This window comes from Somniosus microcephalus, chromosome 22 (genome assembly GCF_052327205.1).
Source record: "Somniosus microcephalus isolate GS21.2 chromosome 22, FLI_Smic_1.0, whole genome shotgun sequence".
Lineage (NCBI taxonomy): Eukaryota > Metazoa > Chordata > Chondrichthyes > Squaliformes > Somniosidae > Somniosus > Somniosus microcephalus.
This window is the reverse complement of record NC_141008.1, coordinates 59949078-59968247: the sequence shown is the minus strand read 5'-3', so window position 1 is coordinate 59968247 and position 19170 is coordinate 59949078. Positions and strand designations below refer to the sequence as shown.

Sequence of the window (19170 nt, the reverse complement as noted above, 5' to 3'; positions counted from 1 at the left end):
TGTCATAGAATCGTAGAATGATACAGCACAGGAGGAGGCCATTCGGCCCATCGTGCCTGTACCAGCTCTTTGGTCGAGCTATCCAATTAGTCCCACTCCCCTGCTCTTTCCCCATAGTCCTGTAAATTTTTTCCCTCTTCAAATATTTATCCAATTCCCTTTTGAAAGTTACCATTGAATCTGCTTCCACCGCCCTTTCAGGCAACACATTCCAAATCACCACAACTCGCTGAGTAAAAAAGATGTTTCCTCCTGTCGCCTCTGGTTCTTTTGACAATCGCCTTAAATCCGTGTCCTCTGGTTACCGACCCTTCTGCCACTGGAAACAGTTTCTCCTCATTTACTCTCTATCAAAACCGGTCATGTCTTCTTATACCTTGGTATAATTGATATTGCCAGATAGTCCTTTTCTGGGATGCCCTCATTTAGATCTATCCGCTGCAGTGAGACAGTCATATCCACACCTCATTATCCTGCCTTGTTGGGGCGATGGGGATTTAAAGCAGGAGGCTGTGGACCAATAATGCAGGATGGGCAAAACCTGGAGTTAGGAGCAGGCAGAAGCTGCATTTAGAGGCTTGGCACGCAAATCAGCGCAGGGTTAGTTGCACAAGCTGGTCACAGATGTGCCATCGGCCATTTAATTTTTATTGCATTGTAGATAGCTGCCTATATGAACTCACTAATGCAGTTCTGGCAAAAGGCAATGGCCTTAAATAAGCTGGCTTTCTTTTGCGCAGCTGGCTTATGATCGTATGAAGTAGTCAGAAAATTACCAATTCAGTAAGATTTGTACATTGTGGTAGTCAACAGCACAATTATCTTAATTAACAATTAACAATGGTAGCTACAGAATTAGACTGGGAAAATCAACCCAGTTCCCTCCAATACTTTCTGTAATTGTTTTCCATGTAAATTCTAAGCCACTCCCTCAGGTTCAAATCCAAAGGGTCTGATGCATTTCTAGTTAACCCTTTAGGCAATAAAGCGCTTTGCGAGGTACAGCAACAACCTTGGATAACCAGTGATAAGAGTACCTGATTTACAGTGACTGAATGCGTCAAATTTCATTCATCATCGCGTGGGATTCCAGAATTTGTACCAGTGCCCTGGGAATCACATCCAATTATGCTGTTCATTTTCCCTCACGACAGAAAACCTTGTTACAATGTACAATGGGGCGGCTGTTCCTACAATCGGGACCAATGGTCTACGGTGGCTGAATAAATGAAGTTTTTTTTTTATTAGACGGAATTTTAATGGATGTTCTGGAGACATGTGTCCAATTCTGTTTTTCTGTGAAAACTGAAAGCCAGTGACCTTGCCCATGACCTCTGATGTATTGTGCTTCGTAAATGAATTCTGCACTAATACAGAACCTCTTTATAACACCCTGTATACCATAAAATCATAAAGAGCTTCTACTAAAAACCTGCCTTTCCTTCCACAATACTGTACATGAAATTTTTCTTTGTAAAATTGCTCCATCACTGTTGATGGCTATTTACCAATAGACATCTTTGTTAATTGGGTTATCTTTCACATTATCATTTTTCCCCACTTATACAAGTCTTGTACACTAGATGGGCTAAAAATTGATAATGAGGAGGTACGAGAAAGGCTGGCTGTACTTAAAGTAGGTAAGTCACCAGGACCAGATGGGATGCATCCTAGGATGCTGAGGGAAGTGAAGGAAGAAACCGCGGAGGTACTGGCCATAATCTTCCAATCCTCCTTAGAAACGGGGGTGGTGCCAGAGGACTGGAGAATTGCAAATGTTACACCCTTGTTCAAAAAAGGGTGTAAAGATAAACCCAGCAACTATAGGCCAGTCAGTTTAACCTCGGTAGTGGGGAAGCTTTTAGAAACAATAATCAGGGTCAAAATTAACAGCCACTTGGACAAGTGTCGATTAATTAAGGAAAGCCAGCACGGATTTGTTAAAGGCAAATAGTGTTTAACCAACTTGATCGAGTTTTTTGATGAGGTAACAGAGAGGGTTGATGAGGGCAATGCGGTTGATGTGGTGTACATGGATTTTCAAAAGGCGTTCGACAAAGTACCACATAATAAACTTGCCAGCAAAGTTGAAGCCCATGGAATAAAAGGGACAGTAGCAGCATGGATACGAAATTGGCTAAGTGACAGGAAACAGAGAGAAGTGGCGAATGGTTGTTTTTCGGACTGGAGGAAGGTATACAGTGGTGTTACCCAGGGGTCGGTACTAGGCCCACTGCTTTTCTTGATATATATTAATGACTTGGATGTGGGTGTACAGGGCACAATTTCAAGATTTGCAGATGACACAAAACTTGGAAGTATAGTGAACAGTGAGGAGAGTGATAGACTTCAAGAGGACATGAATAGGCTGGTGGAATGGGCGGACATGTGGCAGATGAAATTTAATGCAGAAAAGTGCGAAGTGATACATTTTGGTAGAAAGAATGAAGAGGGGAAATATAAATTAAAGGGTATAATCCAAAAGTGGGTGCATGAACAGAAAGACCTGGGGGTATATGAGCACAAATCGTTGAAGGTGGCAGGGCAGGTTGAGAAAGCGGTTAAAAAAGCTTACGGGATCCTGGGCTTCATGAAGAGAGGTAGAGAGTACAAAAGCAAGGAAATTCTGATGAACCTGTATAAAACACTGGTTCAGCCTCAACTGGAGTATTGTGTCCAATTCTGGGCACCGCACTTTAGGAAGGAGGTGAAGGCCTTAGAGAGGGTGCAGAAAGGATTTACGAGAATAATTCCAGGGATGATGGACTTCAGTTGCGTGGATAGACTGGAGAAACTGGGGTTGTTCTCCTTAGAGCAGAGAAGTTTGAGAGGAGATTTGATAGAGGTGCTCAAAATCATGAGGGGTCTGGACAGAGTAGATAGAGAGAAACTGTTCCCATTGGCGGAAGGGTCGAGAACCAGAGGACACAGATTTAAGGTGATTGGCAGAAGAACCAAAGACGACACGAGGAAAAACTTTTTTACACAGCGAGTGGTTAGGATCTGGAATGCACTGCCCGAGAGGGTGGTGGAGGCAGACTCAATCGTGGCTTTCCAAAGGGAGTTGGATAAGTACCTGAAGGAAAAAAAATTGCAGGGCTAATCAAAATCAAATCAAAATCAAATCAACTTTTATTGTCATTGTTAGTGCACAAGTGCAGTACAACGAAATGTAGGCTTGCGGCTCCCGAGAGTGTACATTTGGATTAAGACATTTAAACATTCAACATACATTTGGCTTGTAGTATATTAACATAAACATAACCATAATAAAGTGCATTGTCAGATGTGCAGGCTTTAGAGTTTATTTGTGGAGTTCAGTAGGATGACAGCCCTGGGAAAGAAGCTGTTCCTAAATCTGGTCGTACGGGTGCGAATGCATCTGCAGCATCTCCCAGATGGCAGGAGGGCAAACAGACTGTGGCTGGGGTGGGTAGGGTCTTTGATGATGGACCGTGACCTCCGTAAACAGCGTTTCTGGTATATGTGCCCTATGGTCGGTAGCCGGGTGCCGGTAATGCGTTGGGCAGTTTTGACTACCCGCTGCAGGGCTATGGGGAAAGGGCGGGGGGAGTGGGACTAGCTGAAATGCTCTTGCAGAGAGCCGGCACGGGCTCGACAGGCCGAATGGCCTCCTTCCATGCTGTAACCATTCTGAGATTCTATGATTGTTTACTCCAGTCCAAGTGTACATTTTATTCTTGTTTAGGTTCTACAATTTGGTTAGTGCAGCTCTTAAAGGGTTTGTCTGTAGACAAACTAGTCAGAACAACCTTGTAAGATCCAAGAAATCATCTCAACTGCGGTGAGTTTGATACCTAGGGTTACAGAAGATTGTAACCAGGGAAGGAAAGTACTGTGCATTATTTATTGTATCGGATTAGCCTTCTAAATGATGCTGTACTAAGACTTCACACCAAATTTACACCGGCAGTGGTACAAATTTGGTACAAAGGTCCTACTATTACAAAGTATTTACAGCACAGAAACAGGCCATGTGGCCCAACTGGTCTATGCTGGTGTTTACGCTCCACACGAGCCTCCTCCCACCCCTCTTCATCTCACCCCATCAACATATCCTTCTATTCATTTCTCCCTCATGTGTTTATCTAGCTTCCCCTTAAATGCATCTATGCTAGTCACCTCAACTACTCCCTGTGGTAGCGACTTCCACATTCTCACCACTCTCTGGGTAAAGAGGTTTCCCCTGAATTGTCCATTGGATTTATTAGTGACTATCTTATAATTTACAGCCCCTAGTTCTGGTCTCGCCCGCAAGTGGAAACATCTTCTCTACGTCTACCCCATCGAACCCTTTCATAATCCTAAAGACCTCGATCAGATCACCCCTCAGTCTGCTCCCAACCTGTTCAATCTTTCCTGATCGGTACAACCTCTCCGTTCTGGTAAAAAAAAATTGCACCTTCTCTAGTGCCTCTATATCCTTTTTATAATACGGAGACCAGACCTGTTCTCAGTACTCCAATTGTGGTCTAACCAAGGTTCTATAAAAGTTACAACAGCTAAATTCATAACCGCAGGTTAGAAAGTTGCAGCTGTGCAAAGAAAGTTCCCGAATGGTGCTGCGGGGCATGGCAGCAATAATCCGCTGCACCATGGAGTAACACGACGTGGGTTGGCGCATTGATTTCTCCTCACACACCAAATTTCCAGTTTCAACCGTGGCCCTGTTGACAGTCTGAGCACTTCCCAGGTGTGTGGGGAGGGGGGAGGGGGAATTGCATCCTATGCCAGTGCTCTACACCTCCTTACCAGCTACAGTGTAGGAGTGGCAGGGCCATATACTGGCATCTACAACCTGCTTTCCACTCTGAAGGTGCCACCTGATCCAGCGAGGCTCCAGGAAGGGAAAAGGGGAGAAACAAATGGCCAACAAAATGTTCAGCAAAAAGTATTTCCTTGGGGTCACTACCACCTTCAAACAGACAGCAGTTTTCATTAGAAGGGAATTGGTAACAATCGGCTTTTGAGGACACCTCTAGTGTTGGTAGGAGATTCGTAATGACTGTTAAAATCAGCCTTCACAGGAGGACATGATGGATGAGTGTTATTCTGCACTATGGTCGTATTACGTGACCCAAGGAAGGCTATAACAAGACTTTAAAGAGGGCAATGTTTTGTTTTGTTGAGTTAGCGCTGTACCTAATCAGATGGAGGATACGGCAGTACATCAGGGGGCTGCTGTATTTGGGGAGCGTGAAGAAAGAAAGCATTTTCTATAGCGCCTTTCATGACCACCGACGTCTCAAAGCACTTTACAGCCAATGAAGTACTTTTTGAAGTGTAGTCACTGTTGTAATATGGGAAACGCGGCAGCCAATTTGCACACAGCAAGATCCCACAAACAGCAATGTGATAATGACCAGATAATCTGTTTTTTTTTGTTATGTTGGTTGAGGGATAAATATTGGCCAGGACACCAGGGATAACTCCCCTGCTCTTCTTCGAAGTAGCACTCCCTCAGCACTGCACTGGAGTGTCAGCCTAGCTTTATGTGCTCAAGTCCCTGGAGTGGGACTGTGAACCCACAACCTTCTGACTCAGAGGCGAGTGTGCTACCCACTGAGCCACAGCTGACACACTGAAGCTATCTTGTCAGAGCTCGGATGAGCCATCATGAGGGCTGCAGTAAGGTTTCCCACTCAGGATTCCCAGCAGGACAACTCAGTGACCTCAAACCCAGCAGAAGTCCGATGTTTCCCCTCTGGGGAAAGTTAATAAGCAAGATTGACAACCCCAGCTGATTTCCCCCAACTCCGCGGTGCTGAGGCCAATTATAGCATGCCGAGCAGAGATTAGCTAACACAACATAGATCAGGGCCAGAACCAGAGACCTTCTGGCCAACTCACTCACTGGTTAAACTCATTAAGCCATCTGCAGAGCGCAGAGTGCTTTAATTTTCATGATAATTAACAAATGGTTTTAAAGATAATCGAATTTCCATATTGCAGCACCTTGTGTAGCCTTTAAAAGAAAACAATCCTATATCAGGAACTATCTAGGACCAGAAGGGGAACAAAACTTACTTGTAACTTGTTATATTTTCAAATATTATATTCACAGAAAGGTCCCATAAACTGCAATATGATAATTTGTTTTAGTGATGTTGGTTGAGGGATAAATGACACCAGGGAGAACTCCCCTGCTCTTCTTCAAAGCAGTGCCTATGGGATCTTTTACTTACGCCCAAGAGGTCAGACGGGGCCTCGGTTTAACGTCTCATCCGAAAGACGGCACCTCCGACAGTGCAGCACTCCCTCAGTACTGCCCTGGAGTGTCAGCCTAGTGCTCTGGGGTGGGATTTGATCCCACAACCTTCTAACCCAGAGGTGAGAGTGTTACCAGCTGAGCCACGGGTAATACCCTGTCCTGGTCGAAGAGGACAGACATTGTTTTGGGTTAATCTCAGTCAGGACCTACTGTGCTTCTCTCACCAGTAAAACAATGGTTTCTAATATTAAAACTTGAAAATTCATATTCAGATCAATAATTATGGAAGATATTGCTTTCTCCTCCTAGGATTTCACAGAATTTGTTACGGTCATCATAATGAACTGGATAAATATTGCTGGTATCGCTAAAATCCCTTTTGCACCAGCATTTAATGCAATCTAAAACTTATGCAGCACAGCACTCTGAAAGGCTGAATTTAAGATTTATGTCATGTATCAGAAGCATTTTTAATCACAGTTATTTCTTATTTTATTTATTTCTGTGAACACTCATGGGAAATCAAGCTTTATTCATTATTACTAAGCAAATGATGTCATTAAAGTTGAAACAAAGACAGTCTGAGGTAACCTTAACCTTTTGAAAGTTGGATTTAGATGCAAACGCAATGTCGGAATTCCACGTTTCCCTCATCGATTTTGCAGCACAACCACCCCTCCCCTCCCCGCCCCTCCCCATAACAAATACTGTACCAAAGTGCCGTCCAATTTCTCAGTTATAAATGGACAGCAGCAGCCCAGCAACGGCAGAGTTCAAATCCAACTCACTTGAACCAAATTGCCCACCGTGAGGAAGAATCATAGAATAGTGCAGCACAGAAGGAGGCCGTTCAGCCCATCGAGTCTGTGCCGGCTCTTTGGGAGAGCAGCCCAGTTAGTCCCACTTCCCCGCTCTTTCCCCGCACCCCTGCAATTTTTTTCTCCTTTTAAGTATTTATCCAATTCCCTTTCTGAAGGCTGCTACTGACTCCGTATCATTCTTGTCTGCCCGTGACCTGGAGCAGGAAAGAGTCTCCTCACCAGCCCCTTACCCATTATCTTGCCAATGGAATACCATTCAACCCCCGAAAATAAACCAGGCAAATGAACAGTACCTGTTCTATGTGCTACACCCGCTCTCACCACATCCCCACCCCTTGTATTTTCTACTCATATATTGTCCCCTAAATAATTCAACCTGCTTAATTACATTGATAAATGGGACCTTATTATTGCACCCTCATTTTTTATTCATTAGTGGGATGTGGACGTCGCTGGCAAGGCCAGCATTTATTGCCCATCCCTAGTTGCCCTTGAGAAGCTGCTGGTGATCTGCCTTCTTGAATCGCTGCAGTCCGTGTGGTGAAGGTACTCCCACAGTGCTGTTAGGGAGGGAGTTCCAGGATTTTGACCCAGCGACAATGAAGGATCGGCGATATATTTCTAAGTCAGGATAGTGTGTGACTTGGAGGGGAAATATTTAGGAAAACCACCAAGAAATACAGGAAAATTCGCACCAGAATCTGACAACCCTGTGGAATGTCCATCTGGACACCACGAGAAAGATGATACAAGCATTGAAATGACTTGCTGTGACACAGCATCCTGTGACAGGAAGCAGTTTGTTACAAGGATAACTTTTGCAGTATGCTTGAAATTCATTTGTAGATACATCAATATTAAATAATGTTAGATCCTCTTAGAGAGTGACCAAGTTGGGTAGGGTTGCACACTTCATGCACATTAATAAACACACAATCCAGCCATTTTCTAATAGATATATTCCTTTCAAAATAAAATGAACTAGTACGAAGGGCCAGGGCCAGGCCCATAGTGAGAGACGCCACCAAGGTTGAAAAGAATAGACGACAAAATAAATCAAGTAGTACAGGTAGGCGATGCCAATCTTGGGTTTTAAAGTCTATACATTGTAGGAGAATGGGTAGACCGTGGGAGGCAAAGAGTGCCACAGTTTTGATGGACTGGGAAAGACTGCATTATTGTGGGAGATGCTGTGATGAGCGTTCATTTGAACTAAGGGAGGAGGAAGATCGTGTGGGGTGATGTGTATTGAACGCTGTAGGAACAAGAGGCACAATGTTCACAGTAGGATCTAAGCTCATGGTCTACAGAGCAGCAGTGATACCCGCCCTGCTGTATGCCTCAGAGACATGGACCATGTACAGTAGGCACCTCAAAGCACTGGAGAGGTACCACCAACGCTGCCTCCGCAAGATCCTGCAAATCCATTGGCAGGATAGGCGCACCAACGTCAGTGTTCTTGCTCAGGCCAACATCCCCAGCATCGAAACTTTGACCACGCTCGATCAGCTCCAATGGACGGGTCACATTGACCGCATGCCCGATACGAGACTCCCAAAACAAGCGCTCTACTCAGAGCTCCGGCACAGCAAGAGAGCCCCATGTGGGCAGAGGAAACACTTCAAGGACACCCTCAAAGCCTCCTTGAAAAAGTGTAACATCCCCACCGACACCTGGGAATCCCTGGCCCAAGACCGCACAAAGTGGAGGAGAAGCATCCGGGAAGGCGCCGAACACCTTGAGTCTCTTTGCCAGGAGCAAGCAGAAGCCAAGCGCAGGCAGCGCAAGGAACGCACGTCAACCCAAGCACCCCACCCACCCACCCCTTCAACCACCGTCTGCCCCACCTGTGACAGAGACTGTAGGTCCCGTAATCAGTCACCTGCGAACTCATCTTTAATGTGGAAGCAAGTCATCCTCGGTTCCGAGGGACTGCCTAAGAGGATCAAAGAAGTAAAGCCTTTGTGAATAACTTCACTTGTTCTCATTAAATGGGATTATGTGTAGGATTTCACCACAAAGAGCAAACAGAAGAAATCTTTCCCCACCATTCCTCATGGCTGCTAATAACAATTGTCAGCTTAGCTCATTGATAGCACTCTTGTCTCAGAGACAGAAGGTTGTGGGTTCAAGTCCCACTCCAGGACTTAAAAAGCACATAATCTAGTCCGACACTCCAGTGGACTACTGAGGGAGTTCTGAATTTTTTCACGAGGTACTGTCTTTTGGCCGAGTGGTTCGCTGGGTTACACACTGGCTTTACACTTCTGCGGCCTGGGTTCAAATCCAGCCCAGAGAGATAGGCCTCCGCTGTCTGGTGAAAGTGAAGATCCCATGTGGAATGTATCTGGGCAGTCTCTATCTGGGTTTGGGCTGACAACATAAATAACCCCTAATTCACTTGGATAGACTAGTATAGGAAAAAATAATATACTAGTACAACTGGGAGTGAATGTCTGAGGTTTTGGCAGAGAGGCATGTTGTTTTGACACAGTAGAAGGAGATTTACTCTGTATCTGGCTGTGCGACACCTGACCTCAAGTGTTCCATTGCCTCAGCGGTAACATCCTTCACCTTGAAGAGTACCCCAAAAAAAATTGTCACACTGTGGCCTATTTATCTTTTTGATGTAAACATCTCCTCATAAAAGATTTGCAGTTGATTTTGTATCAATTCCTAAACAGCTGAATGCTGCACAGACTGATTTTTTTTTAAGTTGCAGTCTCACTGAGTAATCACTCCCTCTTCATAACAAATTGTTACAGCATTTTAGAATCCTTTCTGGGAGGTTGTTCTTTTCCATGACGATAATGTTGCCCATTCACTCAGTAAGGCCTCAGCTCTGTGGCATGCCTGCCATGTAGTTCTTTTGGTAAGTATTCAGTTTGTTCGAACATACTCTATAATTTAGTCATAAATAACGACCCCCCTTGTGAAGTTATTATATACACACTGCAGTCTCGTCGTCTTCGCGATTTCAGAATTGGATGCAAAATATGGACTGAATTCTTTAGTAATCATTAAATGACATCTAATTTTATAGAACAGAAACAGGCCATTCGGCCCGTGCCGGTGTTGATGCTCCACACGAACCTCCTCCCACCCCTCTTCATCTCACCCTATCAACATATCTTTGAGTTTTTAGGAATCGATTCCTTTTAGGAATCAACTTTTAGGGAACCGATTTGTCTCTTCGCATCAAGTCAAGTAAAGCTCATGGCCCTGGGTTCAGAGGAACCGTTACTAAACGTGGCCCCTTCCTCCCCATCTTAGAAACATAGAAAAATAGGAGCAGGAGTAGGCCATTCGGTCCTTCAAGCCTGCTCTGCCATTCAATATGATCATGGCTGATCCTCTATCTCAATACCATATTCCCGCTCTCTCCCCATACCCCTTGACGCCTTTTGCGTCTAGAAATTTATCTATCTCCTTCTTAAATATATTCAGTGACTTGGCCTCCACAGCCTTCTGTGGTAGAGAAGTCCACAGGTTCACCACCCTGAGTGAAGAAATTTCTCCTCATCTCAGTCCTGAATGTCCTACCCCGTATCCTGAGACTGTGACCCCTCGTTCTAGACCCCTCAGCCAGGGGAAACATCCTCCCTGCATCCAGCCTGTCTAGCCCTGTCAGAATTTTATACGTTTCAATGAGATCCCCTCTCATTCTTTTAAACTCTAGTGAATACAGGCCTAGTCGACCCAGTCTCTCCTCATATGACATCAACACTGTCAGGGTGGATGACCAGCTGGGAAAAAGCATTGCCAAGTGCTCTGACTGGAAAGCATCACCAAAGCAAACCTTCAGTGGTGATTTCAGCAGAGAAGAACCTCAGTCCCTGTGGCGAAGGTGATGGGATGGATATGCCTGTAGCTTTAAACAAATGGAACACTTGGACATCGGCCTTGGCTCAGTGGGAGCACTCTAACCTCGGAGTCATAAGGCCGCGGGTTCAAGCCCCATTTCAGGGCTTGAACACGCAAGTCAGGCTGACACTGCAGTGCGGTACTGAGGGAGTGCTGCACAGTCGGAGGTGCCGTCTTTTGGATGAGACGTTAAACTGAGGCCCTGCCTGTCCTCGCGGCACTATTCGAAGAAGGAGAACAGAGGAGTTTCCCCCCCCCCCCCCTCAATGTCCTGACCAATATTTATCCCTCAACCAACATCACTAAAATAGTTTGTCTGGTCATTTATCTCACTGCTATTTGTGAGATCTTACCGTGTGCACATTGTCTGCCGTGTTTCCCTATATTAGAACACTGGCTGTACTTCATACTGAATATACTTCATTGGCTGTGAAGCGCTTTGGGACATTTTGAGGTCGTGAAAGTCAATTTTTTTGCGAGTTTGTTCTCTCTTGCACTTGGAATCAGCTTGTGGCGTTCTTTTAGACAAATGGGACCCTTCCACTGGAGTCGCTGACTGGGTTTGCCAATTAGTACCAAATTAGAGAGAACTTTGTACCATATGCTCCTGCCCACAAAGAACTGGACTGAAACTGCCCGAACTCATCCTGAATGGATAAGCTAAACCTGCCAATCTTCACCTGTATTTACCTTGATTACAAGGGATTGGTGGGGGGGGGGGGGGAAGAGGGAGAGGACATTTTGCATTATGTAGTGCCTTTCACATCCATAAGATGTTCCAGAGTGCTTCGCCGCCGATTAATTACTTTTGAAGTGAAGTTACTGTGGTGTTGGAGGCTAATGCAGCAGCCAGTTTGTGCACAGCAAATGGCAAATTATATGAATGACCAGATAATCTGTTTTTGGTGGTGTTGGTTGAAGAACGACTGCTGGCCAGGTCTCCCATAATATCTGCCTGCGCTTCTTGGAATAGTGTACTGGGATCTTTTGCATCCATCTCGGCGCAGACAGGACCTCGCCATCCAAAAGACGCTTCATCTGACAATACAGCACTCCCTCAGTACTGTGCTGAAGCGCCAGCCTTGATTAAGTGCTCAAGTCCATAGTTACATCATAACTCACTGCGTTTAAAAAAATTTTTAAAAATCACAATTCCCCATGGATTTTTTTGATCTATATTACCCGACGGTGCTTTACCCAAATGGCTGATCTTCATCTATGGACCTAGACGGTGCATCTCCAGGACTATTCAACCGCAGAGGGCACCACAGCCAAGCCTGTTACACAATATCCGCACCGATGCTGTTTACACTCTGGGTCACTGAACCCTGGTTGCAGTTACCCCCTTGCCTAGCTCCAGACCGCCAAGACCCATTGTAACATGGGCTTTGATGAGGACTGAGATGAGGAGGAATTTCTTCACCTGGTGAACCTGTGGAATTCTCTACCACAGAAGGCAGTTGAGGCCAATTCATTAAATGTATTCAAGAAGGAGTTAGATATATTTCTTAAGGCTAAAGGGATCAAGGGATATGGGGAGAAGGCAGGGACAGGGTACTGAGTTTGGATGATCAGCCATGATCTCATTAAATGGCGGAGCAGGCTCGAGGGGCCGAATGGCCTACTCCTGCTCCTATCTTCTATGTTTCTATGAACCTATAACCTTCTGACTCAGAGGCCAGAGTGCTACCAAAAGGCCATCAAATCACTACCTATGCAAAAGTGAAACTCAATCCTCTCAAGAGGTTAGTTTCAATATATAACGTCCCCAGTGAATACTCACTAGCTAAGAGGGTACAGTACAGAAGAGCGAAATTCCAGAATTATTGAGGCTTACAATAATTCCGTCAGTCGAGCTAAAATGGAGTATCGGTTGTCACTGCATAGCAGGACACTGAAACACCGAGCCCCATTACATTAAACATGTCGAACAGTGTACAAGTTATAGCAATGGTGCTTACTGAAACCAGCCTTATGTGACATCTCATTTTACAAATACTTGATTGCTTTTCAGTAACCCACAACTAAAGACATTCCAATTGCTACTAATCCGTCATCCCCCCCCTCCCAAAATCTTGAAAGGCAGGCCGATTATCTGGCAACCCGCTGGTCCAGGAGCTCTCTCTGACCTTCAGATGGAAGCGCTGAGTTCCCATTATTTGATTGGCTGCTGAGTCCCAGTGCAGAGGATCATTTTCACACTTTAGCGAGGATCTGAAGAGCGGATTTAGCAGAAACTCTCACTCACTTATATTTTAATAACTCTGTCTTATGATCATATCCCTGCAAGATTGGTTGGTCTTTTTTTTTAGAGACAGTAAAAAATGTAAATCTTCAAAGTAAAATGACAGAGTAATTATTTTCCAGTTATAATCGGATAATCAACCAGCGAATATTAGTGCTTTTCATTCCATGTTGTGATGAGATCAACATAATGATGGACGTCTTCAACATAGGCAATATTAAAATGTTAAAAGAATCTAGCCTTATTTAATACGTTGGGTAAAATTCTGTCAGTCATTATTAGGATAATATGTTATTAAAAATGGCATGTTACATTAGGTATTTATCTCTTTTACCAACTTGTCCTTGGTGAAACTTAGTAGAGAGAGGAATTGAATCTCTTTCAAATTGTGGAACTTCTTTACACCCCGAGCCTCCTCCTCTTCCTACAGTCGACAGGCTTTCAAAAGACAAACTTGGCATCGTCTAATCACTCCTTCTCGTTTTATCTGGTCTTCTCTCCTACTCTTTTTAACCTTGGTGGTGTCCTTCCCCTAAATCAGGGGTTCCCAAACTATGGTACGCGAGACATCTCTGGGGGTGGGGGGGGGCGGGCGGGGGAGGTAACACGGGAGAAATTGCCTCTACTAAGTTTCACCAAGGACAAGTTGGTAAAACAGTTAAATACCTAATGTAACATGTAATTTTTAATAGCATATTATCCTAATAGTGATTGACAGAATTTTACCCAACGTATTAAATATGGCCAGATTCTTTTGACATTTTAATATTGTCTAATTTGAAGATGTTCATCATTATGTCCAATCACTGTTCATTACGGCGTGGTTTCAGTTGCCCAGCAACTGTCCAGTCTAAAACCTGAATGCTGGTAGTGGTACTCGGACAGCTGGTAGATCTGGCAAGGGGTACACAATAGGTTTGGGAACCACAGTCCTAGATTGAGGTGTAACCGTGGGGATGTGTCTAAGATTTGAGTCTTAAGCCAACTGTAGAAGGATACAAGGAAGTGCAGGGAAATGAGATTAGAGTAAATTACTCCAGTTGAAGAGCTAGTAGCAGCACGGGCCCAATGGCCTCCTTCTGTGCTGTACCAGTTCCCTTTTAAATGACATTATAGTCCCTGCATCAGTAGCTACTTGTGATAAAGCATTCCAGGCTGTCAAAGTCTTGTGTGTGGGAAAAAATTGAAATTTCCCCTTTTTTACCAATTCCACCAATAATCCTGAGTCTGCGACCCCTTGTTGCTGATTTGTTAACCAGTGGAAACAGCCTTTCAACCTATCAGCTCAGTGGGTAGCACTCTCGCCTCTGAGTCAGAAGGTTGAGGGTTCAAGTCCCACTCCAGAGACTCGAGCACAAAAATCTAGGCCGACACTCCCAGTGCAGTGCTGAGGGAGTGCTGCACTGGCGGAGGTGCCGTCTTTCAGATGAAACGTTAAACCGAGGCCCCGTCTGCTCTCTCAGGTGGTTGCAAGAGATCCCACGACGCTATTTTGAAGAAGAGCGGGGGAGTTCTCCCCGGTGTCCTGGCCAATATTTATCCCTCAATCAACATAACAAAAAGAGATTATCTGGTCATTATCACGTTGCTGTTTGTGGGAGCTTGCTGTGCAATGATTAAAAACAAGCCCTGATTTTTTGAATCAATCTTCATAACCATAATCACTGTTATTTCTGGTATCATTCTAATGAATCTTCATTGCGGCCTTTCTGTGACTTTAATATCCTGGCTTCCAAGTGAAAACAAATCACTTGTCCAATGCTTAGGATTATAAAGGGTCACACTGTATTGCAGCATTAATCAACAGAAATGAGATAAAAATCAATGTTTTCATGTGGCCAGGCTTTTCATTTCTAGGATTCCAGATACTTTGACAGAGCTGACGCAGCCTTGATGGGCCGAATGGCCTCCTGCGCTGTACTATTCTATGATCTCCCCATGAATAAACAAAACATTATGTAAGACAACTAATTATGCTAATATATTTCAAAACCTCTCACATTAATCCTCACTACGTGGGATCACTCCACTGCTGCAGCAGGGAATTAAATTTCAACCATCTCCAAGTATTTTACTGTCTTACAACAGCACCCGAAACGCACTACCCCCGTCAAGCTCAGCTGGAGCTCGGGAGTTTACACACAAAAATAGCCCGCACGGCAACCAATGCCACAAGAACACATCATCCTCCTCTAAAGTACTGCAACAGCTCCACTACCCCATCACCATACCCGCTCCCCCATCCCCCCCAGTTGATTTTAGGTTTTAAAATGTTGACAATTACAATAGCAATACATTAGAAAACTTTAAAGAAAAGAGAGAAAAAAATCAAGCCCTGATCTACTCCCTTCAGTGCAGTACTGAGGGAATGCTGCATTGTCAAAGGTGCTGGACTTCCATTGACCCAGATCTCTTTCAAAATGATCCTTAGCTAACTTGACATTATTTGTAGCGTACTTATGCCACATTTCAGGATTTATTGACCATTTTTCCACACAAAGGATTCTCTTAAGCAACGTGCATTCTCACAAGTTCCCCCAAAAAGGCACCTACTTGAAAGATGGATAATATGCAAAGTAGAAGTTGTTTTCCTCAGAAACTAAACAATAAGCAATTTGTTAACTTGTCCAGGTGAGCAAAAAAAACTAACGGCCATTGCGTTGGAAATCATTTAATCCCTGTCTATCGGTAAAGAGGGAAATAAAAAAGGAGGGTTTTTTTTAAACAGAAAGGCTGCGAGGGCTTTCGCTGAGGCAAAGAGGCTAAAATTGGTAGAGGATAGTTAGAAGCCATCTTGTTTACTTCAAGTAAGATGAGCCACTGATGTGGGGTCGTGTGGCTTGGGGGCGACTTCCCCTTTCAGTACAATTTTTTAAAATTTATTCGTTCATGGGATGTGGGCGTTGCCGGCAGGGCCAGCATTTATTGCCCATCCCTACTTGCCCTTGAGAAGGTGATGGTGAGCTGCCTTCTTGAACTGCTGTTCTTTGTAGCGTTTTGGTACAACTGAGTGGCTTGTTAGGCCATTTCAGAGGACAGTTAAGAGTCAACCACAATGCTGTGGGTCTGGAGTCACATATAGGCCAGACCAGGTAAAGATGGCAGATTTCCTTCCCTAAAGGACATTTGTGAACCAGATGAGTTTTTACAACAATCCTGTAGTTTGATGGTCATCATTACTCATACTAGCTTTTTCCTCCCAGATTAATTTAATTAACTGAATTTAAATTCCTCAGCTGCTGTGGTGAGATTTGAACTCCTGGTGTCCAGATCATTGGTCCAGGCCTCTAGGATTGCTAGTTCCAGTAACATAACCACTATGCCACCGTTTCCCCCTTCCCCCACCATAATGATGTGCATGACCTACACTCGACACCTCCGGGATATGGAACTTACACCCAGGGGTTCACTGACGCTTATCACTATGGTAACTGCTCTGATGTACCACACCGTTTCTCAAGATCTCTTATTCAAACAAAAAAAAGCAAAATCTTTCAATTATATTTGGTAAAAGCGGACATGAAAGGGAAATAACAGTCGCACCAAGAGAGTAACCTCTTGTGACGCTGCGCTATCTATCCTGCTGCAGTCTCATCATTCTTTTGATAGATTACAATTTTGTTCTTCGTAATAAACTTCTTGTAATGGGACCTCAGTGTTGTCCGCCTCATATTAATTGCTCATTAACTGGATACACTTACTGTCCCAACACCAGTTTACATGTTTCCATTATATCAGATGCTTGCTTATTCCTCGGGGACCTGAGCCATTGATTAGTCATTCAATCTTAATACACGGCCCTACTTTCACAAACAAATCTTAAATTCAATCACGTGAAAATGTACAATTATCCAATACATGAAAAGGTACACATCCTGCAGTTAATGTGATTGCTGAAGAACATTTTAGAGGTCACGGAAAGCACAAATTGAGAAAAGGCCATTTAGCCCATCATGCTTCCTTCTTCTACGCACCATGTATAATCCACCCTATCGTACATTCCACCTCACTTAGAATCATAGAATGGTTACAGCATAGGAGGAGGCCATTCAGCCCGTTGAGCCCCTGCCGCACTGCAGCAGGATAGATCTCCGGAGATAAATTCCCACAAAATGTCTCCGTGACCCCAAAGGATACTCCAAAATATCTTTCCAACTCATGTGTCCATTGTTCAACCATGGCTGGTTGCAGATGACACATCATCGGTCAAAGCAACACGAGAACCGTCGTAAGTGGACAACTGCACAGGATTGTCCTGTTGCTATGGAACACGTGTGGACAGGAAAATCAGCATTACTGTCACTCTTTAACAATGGCAGCTTGATAACACCAATAATGCAATCTCAGAGAGTAGTAAAATGATGGTACCATAAGATGGTGGCTTAAAAATACATGAATATCTGTCATCATTGGGGTAGGAAGCAGAGAACTGGGCCCCGACATTAACGGGGGAGGGAGGTGGGAAGAGTGCGGGGAAGCCCGGTAGCAGACAAAGAACCCGGCGAGGCCCTCATTTGAATAATTTTGGGCAGACTCCCGCTTGACAACCGGTCAGATTGACTGCCTGGCTAGCGGACGGGAACGGGTAAATAGGCGGCAGGAGGCAGTCAGTAGTTGGGGGGGGAGGCCGCAGGCCGTGATCGGGGGAGGCAGAAGATTGGGGCTGTGGGGGGGGGGGCCGAAGCACCAATAATGCAATCTCAGAGGGTAGTAAATGATGGTACCAGAAGATGGTGGCTTAAAAATACATGAATATCTGTCATCATTGCTCCCCCGCACTCTCCCTGCCTTCCTCCCCCCCGTTAATGTCGTCGAGGGCCCAGTTCTCTGCTTCCTTCCCCAATGATGACAGATATTCATGTAATTTTAAGCCACCATCTTTTTAGTACCATCACTCCTGCTCCTCCTGGCCTACAAGGGGTATTAAAAGGAGCTGATCTTCAAGACTTACTGGGCAGCAACAGCTCAGGCCTCGCTCAGGCCTACAGTTAAGTTTAAGTCGTGCGGTGATGATATTAATGGGCCGCGATGTTTAAATGTTAATTAGGTCTCCCTGCCCGTCTTCGGCGGAAGCCTTGTCGATGGCCTGATTTGGGTTTGTAAAAATTTTAAAGCCGGGAATGGGGTGGGGTTGAGGTCGGGTTGCTCGATCGCAATATTTTAATCCCTGACAAACAGGGGTTGGGGTTTAAGAATCGAGGCCCTGAAATCTGCAGATCAACTGAATGGCATCTTGGATATTCTTCTTTTTCTTTGAATCATAGAAATTTACGACACAGAAGGAGGCCATTCGGCCCATCGTGTCTGTGCCAGCCGAGAAAGAGCTCGCCAGCCTAATCCCACTTTCCAGCTCTTGGTCCGTAGCCTTGTAGGTTACATCACTTCAAGTGCATATCCAAGTACTTTTTAAATGTGATGAGGGTCTCTGCCTCTACCACCCTTTCAGGCAGTGAGTTCCAGACCCCCACCACCCTCTGGGTAAAAATATTTCTCCTCAACTCCCCTCTCAACCTCCGACCAATTACTTTAAATCTATGCCCCCTGGTTATTGACCCTTCTGCTAAGGGAAATAGGTCCTTCCTATCCACTCTATCTAGGCCCCTCATAATTTTATACACCCCAATCAAGTCTCCCCTCAGCCTCCTCTGTTCCAAAGAAAACAATCCCAGCCTTATCAATCTTTCCTCATAGCTAAAATTCTCCAGTCCCGGCAACATCCTCGTAAATCTCCACTGCACCCTCTCTAGTGCAATCACATCCTTCCTGTAATGTGGTGACCAGAACTGCACACAGTACTCTAGCTGCGGCCTAACTAGTGTTTTATACAGTTCAAGCATAACCTCCCTGCTCTTATATTCTATGCCTCGGCTAATAAAGGAAAGTATCCCATATGTCTTCTTAACCACCTTATCTACCTGTCCTGCTACCTTCCGGGATCTGTGGACATGCACTCCAAGGTCTCTCTGTTCCTCTGCACTTCTCAGAATCCTACCATTTATTGTGTATTC

At 44.7% G+C, this 19170-nt stretch overlaps 1 protein-coding gene across 3 annotated transcripts in view; it reads left to right on the top strand.

Moving 5' to 3' along the window:
- The window catches only part of ccdc92ba (coiled-coil domain containing 92Ba), a 90081-nt gene that overhangs the window by 56756 nt on the left and 14155 nt on the right, over positions 1–19170 (top strand). The window lies entirely within an intron of this gene.